This window comes from Strix uralensis, chromosome 5 (assembly GCF_047716275.1).
Source record: "Strix uralensis isolate ZFMK-TIS-50842 chromosome 5, bStrUra1, whole genome shotgun sequence".
Classification (NCBI taxonomy): domain Eukaryota; kingdom Metazoa; phylum Chordata; class Aves; order Strigiformes; family Strigidae; genus Strix; species Strix uralensis.
In genome coordinates, this window is record NC_133976.1 from 72,130,324 (window position 1) to 72,144,300 (window position 13,977).

Genomic DNA, 13,977 nt, shown 5'->3' on the forward strand with positions numbered 1-13,977 from the left:
CAGCTCTAGCTCTGCTGGAATTGGCAAAAATACGAGAATTTTTGAAAACTGCATAGTTGAAATGCAGTTCCCTGCACCTGTGTGTGCATGGTGTGTGTGAGGTGGGGCATGTCTGTTCATTTGTTTTAACTCTTGGTTTTGAAAATGCAGAGAATCTCAGGAGAGAACTGAAAGTCTCAGAGCCTGGGACCATATATCTGGAAATCCTGAAATACATCATTTGATGATACTGATGTTTATCAACAGTGTAGCAGCAAAATGACAGGATCCCATGAATGTGAATAAAAACCATAGAGCTGCTTGTGGTCAAATTTCAGTAGGACTTGTGGCCATACTTCATACACCTCCTTACTAAATGTGTTAGGCTTAAGTATATAAATTAGAGATAGTGGGATCTGACATATTGAAGGCACTAAGTACTTGTAAAGCAGGACTAAACTTGTCCAGATGAGGAAGTGCAAATAACTTCCTCTCCACTGCACTGGGGACTGCAGTCTGGGAACACTACAGTGTTTTCTGCAAAGGGTAGGTAGAAGGAAACCGTCTGAGAACTTGCATGGCTAGGAGTTGAAATAGCTCACAGATCTATTTTGTTCCTTTCCAGCATTTCAGGTAAGCTTGTTGGAAAAATTGTGCTCAAGAGCGAAGCTGCTTCCCTGTCTGTCACCTCATCAGCTCAGAGGTTGAGGCTCCTGTCACTGCAGTCAGGGAGCATTTCATTGCTGACATCCCTGTTTTCTCTCCTGCTATTCCATCAGACATGTATCATTATAAACTGGTTTGAGCTCAGCACAGGATGTGAAGGGAATGGGAAAATTTCTGTACAGGTCTGCTTATCTGGTGGCTGCTTAAGGTAAACTGTCTGCTGAAGCCACTGTGGAGCTGATTTGTCAGTGGAAAGCTGTAGTTCTACAGGAAAGCTTGACACTTTAATGGGCCCATCTGTATTTCCCACAGACCTCACAGAGCATCTCAGCTCCTCTGAAAGAACTTCTGTCAGAAGGGAATGTGACCAGACAAATTATTTTCTCCTTTCACCAAGCCCACCTTTGTCTTGAAGGGGGAGGAGGGAAGAAAAAGAGGAAAAAAAGCACAGCCAAAACCCCCCTGACCCTTACCCACAGCATCTTTTTTCAAAAGACATTGCTGTGAAGGACCTCACTGCTGTGTCATCTAGTGACAAGCTTGTTATTCAATAATTAATTCAGTGGGATCCATAAATGTAAGATAATCGTGGTTTAGAGAGTCTTAAGTATTCATACCAGTTACTCTAATACAAGTAATAAAGTAATCTGTAAGATATTGTTCCTCCTGCTTGCAGTGGTTATCCAATCTATTTGTGTTGCACAAGGGGTAAATGTAGAAGATAGCCAACACTTATAATTCTTTCTCTTTGTGGAAAATAACTATCCTTGGCCCAATACAGACCCCTTAGTTTTATATGACCCTTTCACTGAATGATCTATTTACTTTTAGACCTGGTCAGAGTAGCAAGTTAAAATGGGTGAATTGTGGAGTGATCTGTTCACCCAGCCTCGAGTGTTCAAGCCCTGCTGTAGGGTGAAGTGCTAAACAAGTATACGTGGCAAATGAACAATTGAGTTTTATTTGCAAAGTGCACTTGGAGGACTGTGCAGCAGATGTAATTCGCAAGGAGCTCAAACGCTTATCAGAGGACATCTATTCTCCCAGCAAGAGGCAGGCATGGAGAATGCAAGAGACATCCCAATCTTTGCATAGCACTTCCAGTGCCAGATTCTCTTCCATTCCCACAGCCAGCTGATACAAGCCTAAACTAAAATAAAATTAAACTCCTCCTTCAAGAGCAGCCAGATGTTGGGTTTGGTGCTCTGCAATCCTTGCCTTCTCCTGCTTTCAATGACAGGTTTTCACAAAGGCTGGTGTTAGCCTACGAAAACCATTTTCCTTATCCAGCTTCTGCAGCCAGAGGGAAGAGATGGGCTCCTTCAGTTGACCTTGCAAGGAGAAGCCTCACTTGGCTGCTTTTAATTATGCCTAGAGAAGTCCAGCAGAGGCAGCTTGTGGAGGCTAAGCTAGCACGAATCTTTATGAATATCCCCCCAGCACTCTCCTTCTATACCCAGTTCATGTCTTCAAAGGCATCCAATTAGCATGTTCTTTACACATCAAAAACTAAAGAGTTTACAAGTGAAATCTAAGGGTGATGAATGGAGGTAGTTGTATTTTTTACAATATATTAATAATTGCTTATTTGACTTACAGAGGCACAGAATAGAGACCACAAAATGTGGCTTCCATTTCTAGGTCTCCCTGACTTCCACTGAGACCTTTAAGCAATTTGCTTACTGTGTATCCCATTTTGCAGCTAGGGAGCTGAGGTACAGAGTGATGGGACTTGGTTTCGGCCTCTCTCTGCCTTGCCAGTTGTCATGGGTTAAAGCCGGTTAGTAGCCAAACACCACGCAGCCACTCACTCACCCTCCCTGGCCAGGGGGATGGGACGAAATTGGAGGGATAAAGGGAGACTCGTAGGTTGAGATAAAAACAGTTTAATAATTGACATAGAATAAAACAACTACAATAATAGAAAGTACAAATGGGTAATGCACAATGTGATTGCCCACCACCTGCCGACTGATACCCAGCCTGTTCCCAGCTAGCGATCCTGAAAGCAAGAGAGAACCCCCTCCTTCCCAGCCACCCTGCCTTTATATACTGAGCATGATGTTACACAATATGGAATATTCCACTGGCCAATTTGGTGCTCTGGCTCTGCTCCCTTCTAGCTTCTTGAACACCTGCACACGGGCAGGACAGGGGGAGCTGAAAAGTCCTTGATCTCTTAGCAACAACTGAAAACACCAGTGTATTATCAACATTCTTCTCATACCAAATCCCATACTGAATCCAAAACACAGCACTACTCTAGCTACTAAGAAGAAAAATTAACTCTATCCCAGCCAAAACCAGGACAAAAATCTAGGCTGTTCAGTCTTGGGGATTAGCAACTGCTCATCCAGCGTCCATTGGTGTGTGACTAAGAGCAACTTTTCAATGCTGCTGTGACAGAAGTACCCTGCAGTCTCATCTGTGGTTAATTCCAGTTTAAAGGCATTGGCAAAACCTGTTTGATCTGTGGTGTTGTGGGCATATGCAAGTCTGTCTAGCTGTGTATGGTTAGAGAGTTTTGTAACCATTGCGACAGAAGAACAGACTTTCTTCATACTTAACTACAATACAATGATTATGGTTACTATCTGCAATGTGATTAAGCACTACAGAAATGCATATAAATACTTGCTTGGCTGTTGTGTGAGGATGGCAACTGATTCCCTACCAAAAGAAGGAAGAGAAAATGGATGCTTTGCAAGAGCAAGTCTCCCTGGCTTTTCATCCCGAGTCCAAAGCTCTGCTAGGAGGTACAGCCATCCATTAACGTCAAGGTAATCTTGCCCCCTCTGCCCCACAACCTGTCCCTGCTCATTGCAAGCCCAAATAGATCATCACCCATACCAGAAAACACATGGTGGAAGACATATGAAGTACTAGCAAGAGATTTCCAAGAGTAGTCAGAAATGGTCAGTATACCCGAGAATCACCTTTGCTGCTGTTGTTGTTTGGTTGGTTATTTTAAAAAGGCATGGAATAAATTTCAGATGAACTGGGAAGTCTGCCCAAAGACTCCTGTGACTAGAGATAGCTGTGACCTCTTCCATTAAGTCTCCTTGGCTTGTTTGTTCTGCTCAATGCTCTCACCTGAATTAAGTTTACCTGCTTGCACACATGCAGCTTTAGAATTGTCATTACCCCATGAGATAAATAGGATGTACCCTAAATCAGACCATGTAATATGAACCCACCAGCTTGGAATTAGTGTGGCTGTTGGCTTGCCTGAGATCTAAACCTCTTGCAGATGGTCTGTGGTTCTGGACTGTATAAATAGTATGAAGCTGGCTGAAAGTGGGTGTGGTGCACAGGACATTTGCCCGCTCCCCGAAAAGTGACTTTCAGAAAAACTGCATTTAGGGAATGTAAGTGGAAACATCACCCTATGGCTCTACTCAGCTTTCACATTCTTAAAGCTGTGGAAAAGGTTTCCATTCATGGTAACAGGAACACAGGAGAACTAGGAAAAACTTGCAGACCAGAGAAGCTATTTAATTCATCCTCTGCATGGACTTTGTTAGAAGAGAATTTCAGATGTCAGCAGGTTTTTGTGCTAGACAGGGGTAGTGTGGGTAGCTGTGATCAGTGAGAAATAGAATAGTTGTTCTGGGCTTAGTCATTTGTGTTTAACTGGCACAATGCTGAGAAGTGAGGAATGAACTAGCTGATCTTCAATTCAAATGTGTGTCCTAGGAAGTGCAAATACAAGTTGATCCACCATGGCTTGCTGAAGTCAGTGGAAGTTCCTAAAAGTGATGAGTTTAGACAGGCATTCATGAGCACTGTAGTCTGCTAACCTATTTGTGCACAAAAGAGAAACAACTCTCTTCTGGGAAAATAATAAAGTGACTATTGTTGCTTTTCAACACACGATGTTTATTAAGCCAGTCTCACTTTTACACATAAGAGTTTGTTTCTAGGTGACCTCAGCATTTTAAGTACAAATGCTTATCTCTGTGAAGGGACAGGCTTGTGCTAGGGAAGATATTCAAAAGCCTTGTGTTCATCTCTTTGGTTAGAGATAGCCTGGAAGAGAGTAGTGGCAATACACAGTGTCTGACAAGCAGGAGATTGACTGTGAAGATTGCCCATGTTGACTCTGGGTAGAGTTGTGAACAGCATGGTTTGTCTTATCACTAAGTGCAGGATGTCCTGGATAGATTCAGCTGAGCCTAGTATCACAGATTATGTTTGTGGGGAAATCTGAAACCCCATTCTCCTCGGTAGAGCAGGACCCAGCAGTACAAGGCAACAGTATAAGCATGCCCCTTTTTTTCCCTCCACAGCCCCTCCAGGCTGTAGTTACCAGAAGCACTTTGCCAGATAGAGCCTGCATGAATCAGTCTTTTACTCGCACTTGGCCTGCAGACGAATGAAACTTTCCTTTGACATTGGAAGTTAAATCTGTTTGCAGTGGGACCAGCTCCTGCAAACGTCCAAAGTGTTGGGAAGTTTTCATCCAAAAAATGATGCAGGGCTACTAGCAAGTTTTCCCAAGCACTGCAAGCCCAATGCCTTGTCTGGTTCTGTTGCCATCCAAGCTAGCCATGTTCCTGGCGATGTCCTAAGCTGAGCTACTGAGCAAAGTCCCTCCTCAAAGAACTTTCTGGCATGCCTCTCTACCCCTTGGACCTTGCTCCTTTCATAAGCAGGGGGATTCTGAGTGACTTGTATTTTTCTGCTAAGAATAAGGGTTAGGAAGGGAAGGAGAGGGAAGCAGCAGCAAGATGGGGGAGGAAGGAGCCCATAGTTCATTGAAATGGTTCTCAGCAGGCAGTGTTTCCATACAAGAACCTCCTGATTCCCCCCTGCCAAAGTACTGCTTGGGGGAGGATGGCAGGATGGCTGACACTCCCTTCGCTCCACACAAACCTAGAAGAGACTTCCTGCCACTGGCTGAGGCAATTAATCAGGTAAGGAAAAACTATTGAGGACTCCAGGCACAATACACACTGTAACATTTTCATCAATTTTCTCCTCCTCCTCTTTCAAAAAATATTTGCCTGCAAGGACCTGTACTATTTTCCCCTTGTTTTAGCTATGTTGGCACAGGACCACGTGTAAGGAGCTGGGAGATGATGGTAGCAGCTCTGTTTGTGTCTGTATAATCACTCATGGTTCTCTTACTCTACTAATTAAAACCAAAACCCCTCTAGCTACCCTGAAAAATGTAAATCACAGTTATTAAAACATTGTTCTGTGGTATAACCAGCACCCAAGTTACAGAAAGGCTGTTAGGAAACAGGATTTTGCTTGTGAAGAAGTTGATGGCTGCAAATCAAGTGAATGCCATGCTTGCTTCATGAAAGCATTAAGATTGGGACAAACAGAAGTGTGTACAATTAAAAATGCATGAAATGCACAAAGACAAACAGCTGGCAAGGGCCAAAGCTGTCTGAACACCTTTGCATTGTGTTTTACCTGTCTCTAGAGTTAGCACAGATACAAAGGGTGTGGTATATGCAGCGAAACAAGATTTTTCCAAGGGCATTGTGTTCTTAGCACAAGTAGCAAGGAAAGGGAAAGACAAAACACATTAAAGCAGGAGAAGAAAGCTTGGATGAGACAGGAGAGTGTTTGTTCTTGCACCTCTGGCTAAATGCACAATGCGTGTTCAAGAGCAGATTTGCCATAACGTAAAATAAAAGGACAAAATGTGAATGTGAAGCCAAGAACAGTTGAGTCCAGTATAAGGACACAGAGCCCTTTTGTATTCACATTTATATCAAAACCCAAGCATGTTTTGTACAAGCACAAAATGAACCCTTGGGGTAAAAACAAGCAAGTGAAACTTCTTGATTGCTCCCTGCACCTGATAAAGATGCTACAGAACAGGCCTGATTTAATTCTTCTCCAGCTGCGGCAATGCCAGACTGGCTTGAAAGGATTAGATCCAACTTCTGAGCCCTCTAATCTGCATCAGTAAAACCTTTAAAAGTGACTTTAAAGATGACTAAATGAAGAACTCTGTGGAATTACATGAGCATGTAAAGCCAAGTGCATGCTTTAGCTTTGCTGAGCTGAACAGCATGGGCTGGAACGTGGCAATCCTAGACACCTCATTCCTTAAATGGAAATCATGGAGACATTTAGAGAGGTGGTTCTGCTTTTAAGCGTGGCTCACCAACAATATTATGAGGAAGGGCTGCAAAAGAAGTGGGATGGCCAAGCAGGTATCAAAGGTATAAAATAAAATTTTTTAAAAATTGGAAAAAAAAAAAAGCTGGAGGTTGGCACAGGATAAAAATAAATAGTAAGAGAAGGAGAGCTGAGCAAGCCATGGATAGAGAGGATTGCGCAGGCTCAGGGGGCAGCAGCTTGGGCCTGTGAGCAAAACAACAAATGGAACACAAAGAATTTGCCTCCTCTTCCTCGAATGCCGCCCTGCATACTCCACTGGCTCACCTCAGCCAGCAGACACCTGTGAGGCCATGACAGGGACTATGTGAACACTTGGGGGAAAGCAGAGCCATAACATCTTCAAGGTAGCAAAGGGGCCACAGTCTTGATAACCTGTGAGCCCCTGGGGAGTGGAGCAGGGGGTCTCCAGGCCCTGTTCCAGCCTGAAGAAACCACCCACTAAGGCTGCTAGCAAACTGCCCTGTCAAGCTGAAACAAAACCTTTTCCATCTGATAAAAGGTCCTGCCATCTCACATTATAGTGTGATAGGTGAGCTGTGCTTCGAGCCTCACGGTGTGGCCTGGAGACCAACATGGCTGTCAGAGCTAGTGGGATGGCACAGAGGAGGCTGGGGTTTGTGGGGAGCCAAGGCTCACAGGTGGACAATCAACACTCTCCCACAACGTTTTTAAGGTGAAAAAGGCAAGGGGCAACAAAGCGGTGCCTGGAGAGCAGGCAAAACGCTGGTGCTCACTCTCTGCTGCTGTGCTGAAGCGTGAGTCAAAGACCTCAGTGAAGGCAGGTGTGGCTGGAGGAGAAGCCAGAGGCCTGGCCGTGGGGAAGAAGGGTCTGTCATGGCACCCCCGGTGCTGCTCATTGTTCAGCAGTACTGCTGAGAGCTGCAACAGTGCAGCAGAGACCACAACAGCATGTCAACAGAGGTGGTGGCGGCCCCTTTGAGAAGGAAGAGAGAGCTGGAGTGAGAATGTACCTTTATATTTCTTTCCTAATGGCTGAGCAGCAGAACAGCATGTAAGTGAAACCTTTGAAATGCAAAGAGAAAACCAGACTTAAAAGTCCGCCAAGACAATAGGTGACTAAGCAGGAATCTGGAATGCTTTGGCTCATTGGGAGTCTGGGGGGGTAATTCAACCTTACAGAGCAGCCATGAGCTCAGCCCAGAACAAACACATTTGCAGTCTTAGCCAGGAAGGTTATTCTACCCCCTCAAATTCAGAGCCACACATGCTACTCTACATTTGAAATAACTAAGTCTGTACTAGAGCTAGCATCATTTCACAATTCAGCTGACCCAAGAGTGCAGGAAGAAGAGGAGCTTCTAATGGAAGGAACTTCCTGGTCCTACTACCCATTTGTTTTCATTCTTCCCATCACAATGTGACATGGTCTGTCACAAGGGCAATCAGTAACATAGACCAGATCTGTACTCTGCTGAAAGGCCAGTGTCAAAACCCTGCAGTACAGACAGCTCATGTAGATTCTTAATGGTAGTCACATCATCAGTGAGGGAGGTGCTGCTCTGACACCTGCTACCAGCTGGGAGGTGAGAGAAGATTGGCAGCCCTTCAGCTGTGGGCTTTTTGGGTTAGGCTTCTGCTATTGTCCTGATAGGTTGATTCAACTTCATATCATTTATTTTGAATAGGAAGCATTTAATCACCCAAAGCACTGAAGTCTCCAAGATGGTAGCAGACAGCTAGCATCAGCCTCTGTAGCATTAACAAACATTAAGCCCACATACTTATTTAAGAGGCAACTTCTCTCTGTTTTGAACAGGCTTGCAGGATTTGTGCAGGCAGGTAAATGTGAGCCTGTATGCTCCTATGGTTGGCACACTTTTGGAAACAAATAATTCATAAAGGATTTGGAAAAGTTAAACACAAGAACAGATGTTTTAAAATTTATTTTCTTTGAATCACCTAGGAGTTTATCTCATCATATGACTTCAGTTCAAGTTACTTGTCCCAATGTAACAGTGCTTGTGGCTCTGATACAAAGTACTACTGAGTCAATATATTTTCCATCTTGCAATCAGACCAGGGCCAAAGATATCATTGTACTCCTTTGTCAAATCAAGAATCACAGTTTTAGTGTGGAAGAAGATTCTGTCTTTGTGTCTAGTGAAAAACTTTGGTCCAAGATGTTACTTTTTGGTCTGAATCCAGCGTTGTCTAGAGCTCAGAATTTGCACTACAACCAACATGAGCCCATAAAGAGTAAGCTGCTCATGGAGCTACAAGCTGCACAGTCCAGAAGCATATCAGGTAGTAGTTATCAGTGACTTTTGCTCTTTCTATCACTCTCACTTTCCATCACACCTTGAGCATCCTGTGTTGGTGAACAAGACAAGACATAAAAGCTGGCAAGTGTTTTATGGCCTTCTTACTAAGCTACACCCAATACAATCTAGACCAGGTGGTTTTCACCCAGAGCAGTCTCCAATTCCTTAACAGAGAATAACCAGAGTGCACTTTGCTTGCTCTGTGCTAGCACTGATCTGCATATGTACAGGTACTGCTTTCTTCTATCTTCAGAAGCTAATCCCTGTTGACTTTAGCCACCCTAGACGTGGTCATGCTGGTCAGAGACACCCCACAACATGAGAACAAGGGATGGCCTCTGTGCCAGCCTCAGCTTCCTGATAAGAGACCAGGGGTGTTTTGCTGGACACAATGATGCAGTTTACTTTCCCAGGACAGGAGACTCTTCGCTCTGCTTCAGACACCGTGTGTGATCCTGTAGCTCTTCTGACAACTGTGTGGAATGCATACTGTCACTCACTTGACAAATACTTTGGAAGATGTTTTGTTGTAAGATCATTTTATGGTACATATACTACGCGATTGGTTAGATCTCAATACTGTTTCTAATTTCCTGTGGCTGGTGTTATTCTGAGCATTATCACTCCTACCTGAGAGAGAAACTAGAGTTTTCCAGCAACAGGTTATTGACTGATCTCAGATAAGTTGGGTATTCCCCTTTCCTTTATGGAGAGGGAAATGCCTGCTTTCTTAGGACCATACATAGAATATAAGTGAGTTTTAGAAGCCCTCAACGCCAACAGAGAATTAGCAGTGAAGAGAACATATCATACTTCATCAACAGGTTTACGGATGTTTTCAAGTCTAAAGCAGCTGTTACCCCACTATGTCAGACTAACCTCATAGTAGGGCTTCCACATTGACAATAACAGATTGCACTCCAGCAACTCAGTCTAAATTTCTATGAGGAATGTTCTTAAGATGCTGTAGCTTGGCTACTCTCAGTGTTTTGGAAAGGACCCTATATGAATTTCACACAGGCAGATGACATTTTTTGCTCCTGTCTACTTACCATGACAGACTTTGAGAACGGAAAATGAATAACTGCTATTGTAACAGCTGCCTTGTAAAGGGACCTGGATCAGTTAGAGTGGGGCTTGCCTGAAACATGACTGCATGTACCTGTTGGAGGGGAGTCTGTGTCTTTCTCTGCATTTAAAGCATTAAAAACACACGGAGCAGGAAGCAGTGATAATGGTGGATTATATAAACCTAGCAGGAACGTGTACTGTTGAAGAGCAGAAGCTGGCCAGCATGAAGACACGCCAAAATATTTGGAAGGCAAAAAGTTGTGGAGGCATAGCTGAGCCCTGCTGTCCCACAGGAGGTGGGAAGGGGGTATAAGCCAGCACAGGAGCATCACAGACTTAAGGGAAGGGCAGAGAGAGCCTGGGACCATGGGCATGGGAGGGGGCTGTCATGGCACAGAGATTACGAAGCAATGTGGTATCTACCAGAGCTAAATAGTCTGCTTTTAAGGACATGGGGACCCATGCAGCAGGCTTGAAGGAAAGTGAACTATGGCACTGACCGTATTTCAGAGTCAGTCCCCAAGAAGCTGAGTCCCTGGCATGCTGTGCCTGCACAAGGTTCACACCTGACATCCCCATCTATCTAGGGCTAGATAGAAAGGTGACACAGACTTGAAGTGGACTCTTGAGCATAGCAACTGGTATCTGTCCCTCAGACCTCTCAGCACACCCCCAAAATGCTGCTTCCAGTGGCCCACTCACCGGCTACATGCTGACTCAGAGTAAGGAGCATGCTGGGAGCTGATTTGGCACAGCTTATAAAAGAGGTTTTAAAGGGCTGCTACTGCCTTAAAGAATGACATATACAAAACCCCTCCTGTTTTGCAGGCCTCCTGTGAATGGCTACTTATTCTAATTTACAGCAGGATATGTTTTATAAGAGGGTAAACTTGGCCCAACTGTTCAAGTGAGAAGCATTTGAACACTTACACACAGAGCTGGGGAAGACCTGCGCCTTCACAGCACACATGCATCTCTGCTTGACAGACCAACATCGTTGCATCTGTGGTTTGCAGTTGAGCCACTCCTCCTGCCTTCTTTGTGTGGCTAAATGTGTCGGGCCTCTCTGTTCTGAAATAGCTGAAGCATCTAGAAGTAGAAGAGACACCAGGTCAGTCAGACCTGAAGACTTGGCTCTGTTTGGGACCATGGCTAGTACTAGATATCACAGAGAAAAGTGCCTGAAAACTTGACCTGTTTTGCTCACCATCAAGCAGTTAGCAATTGACCTAAGCAGGAGGCATTTAGCCCTTGCTCCAACTTTTCATTTTTTAATTACATGGTGTGAATTAGATGTTCGTGATTCCCCAGCAACTCTGAGTGCAAATACTCAGCCCCAGCATTCGCAGGACAAAGAAGGATCAGCTCAAGAGGTCACTTTCATAGCTATCCAGTTTTCCCACTTCCCTCCTACAGATAAGGCAAATCAACCAGTAAATATTGCTCTTGTTTTTGAAACCTTGAGTTAGGACTGGTTCAGCCACTGCTAAGGGTAGTTGTCCTGACAAGAAGAGTCAGTCAGTTCAGCTATGGATAGAGATTTGTTTTGACAGCATGATGAAAATAGCATCTCAAAAACCACACTGCTAGCTGGTTTTAGAAAGGCCAGGTTTTGAAGAGTCTCTGACTGGCCAGCTCGTTACTTTATAAATAGCAATCACTTTATTTAGCTGCTTTTCAAAAAGTGCTTATGCCTGAAGGACAATGCCATCCCAGAGCACCTCCTCATGGCCCTGCTATTCCTGCAAGCTGCTCTTGTTCAGCTTCCCAAGGAGCTCCTGGGACTCATAAAGGAGCAGGAAATCACTCAGGGATGCCATCACTCAAGGAGCCACCCTACACATGCTCACCTGCCTTCTTGCACGGAGGCTGGGCACTCCACACATCCCCTATGCTTCAGGACACTGCTGCTCAGGTGAGCTCAGTCCCAGCTGGAGTATCTCTGCTCCCACAGCACATATTCAGCCTTAACCCCTCCCAGATAAGCCCAGTCGCCCCAGAGGGAAGGAGGAAGGTCAGCTGTGGCTCTAACCAAAGAGCTGAGAAGTATATGCCATGGAAGTCCCAAACCCTCCTGCTTCAAAAACTGTCCTCTCCTTGCTGAGAGGCTTCATATATCTTTCCTGGTGATGTAGATAAGTTGCAAAATATCTCCTATGGCCCTGCAGGGCCAGTACCCTCCTGCATCCCTTCTCTCCCACACCCACATGGCACTGGTGCTAGCTTCCTTGGTGGTCTCTGTGTCACAGGGTCAGTGAAGACAGAGGAACTTTCCTGCTGGCCCTGAGATGTCTATCAGATCACTCACTGCCTGTGTAGCACAGGGCATGTGCTGCACACTAGCTCTGTGGCTCGGGCTCTGCCACAGAATTCTGCCCTGGAGGCAGCATCTGGGTCCCTTGACTCCTCTGCATGCTGTAATTTGCAATATGAACAGGCAGTCAGACTTGAGGGAAGTCACTAAGGTCAGATGTGTGTCCTGGTTTGAGCTTATTTGAGTTTCTTTCATCACCCTGTAGAGTTAATTCCTGACCATGAACATTCATTATGGGACCCAGCTTGATTTTGGGGATCCCTGTGATTAACATCTGCTCAAATTGTACCTGAAGCTTGCCCATCCTGCTTCTGCCTTCCCCTTAACTACGTGGCTTCTTCTGGAAAGCCTTTCACCTTTCCTTATCTTCTTTTCATTTTCAGAATGGGGTGCCTCTGCCCTGAGGAAGGAAAATGTATTCTACTGCCTCCTCCCTTCGTGCTGCTTTCTCCCTGCCTGCCCTTTTCCTCTATCTGCCTTTGGCTTGTTTTTTTAGAGGATGTTGAGTGTCAAATTTGGTTGATTTGTTGCAGTCCAATTAGCTGATTCAATCCAATTAAGCTATCTGAAGTTATCTGTGTAATGTGGTGACTTTGTTAGCCAACTCCATTCCCTCTTACCCTTGCAAAAATTTTTGCCTCCAGCTCCTCCCTCCAGATCTTGGTGGTAGATTTCCACTTAGTTCTTGGCTGATTGTTCAAAGTCTGTGATCAGGACTCCAGGTTTTCTTCAGGGACCACCTCCTCCCACCGCCTCCTTCTCCTGGTTAGCCAAGTCTGCCCACAGCTCTTCTTCCTTGCCAGAAGACTTGTAAGTACCGTGTTTGTCTTTGGCAGCTTGGCAGTAAGGTCAGCAAGATGCTATCTCCTCATGAGACTAATCACTTGTACTTGAGCTTGGTGAGGTTTGTATCACTATCCTCTGTCTTGTTTTGGCTGAGTAAAATCTCTGCCCACAGAGAGACGTCTTTTCTCCATAGTTTCTGAGGCTCTCTGCAGTCAAAGTCTTAAATCTGAAACACTATCACCTCCTCAAAGTACCTTTTTTCTTCCCAAGACTATCTCACTGTTAGGTTGATCTAATTCTTCAGCTAGCTCCTCCTTGATCTGGGAACATTTTTTTTTTCTTTTCTTTTCTTTTTTACTAAAAAGGGAACCTGTGGACCTTTGTTGTGTCTGCTGGTACTGTAGATTAAAGAGCAGTGTCACTGAGAACAGACCTGTAGGCTAGAAAATCTCCAAAGAAGAATGGTGGTGGGTGAAGCTTTAACCTGGAAAGATGCTGCCTCAGGTTGCTTGTTTTTATTTAGCAGAGTTCTGGGCAATGTTTACACCTGTAAGAAAACCCTTCCTGGCAGCTCTCCTTAGGAGTCCTGTTGCCCCCCATGTGGACCATGCTGGTTGTTCCCTAGCAGAGGATTTCAGGCTTCAAGGTATGACCTCATTCCTGAAACATGACAAAAATCAATTAGCTTCCCTAGGACTTTCTATTCCCAGGAATCCATATTTATCTGCTTGATTC

At 44.8% G+C, this 13,977-nt stretch overlaps 1 protein-coding gene across 1 annotated transcript in view; it reads left to right on the plus strand.

The window, feature by feature from the left end:
• Positions 1-3,333: 3,333 nt before the first annotated feature.
• Positions 3,334-13,977, plus strand: part of SINHCAF (SIN3-HDAC complex associated factor) — a 33,551-nt gene continuing 22,907 nt past the window's right edge. Inside the window, exon 1 of the mRNA XM_074871580.1 lies at positions 3,334-3,425. The gene's annotated coding sequence lies outside the window, so the exon portion shown is untranslated. The remainder of the gene's footprint in view (positions 3,426-13,977) is intronic.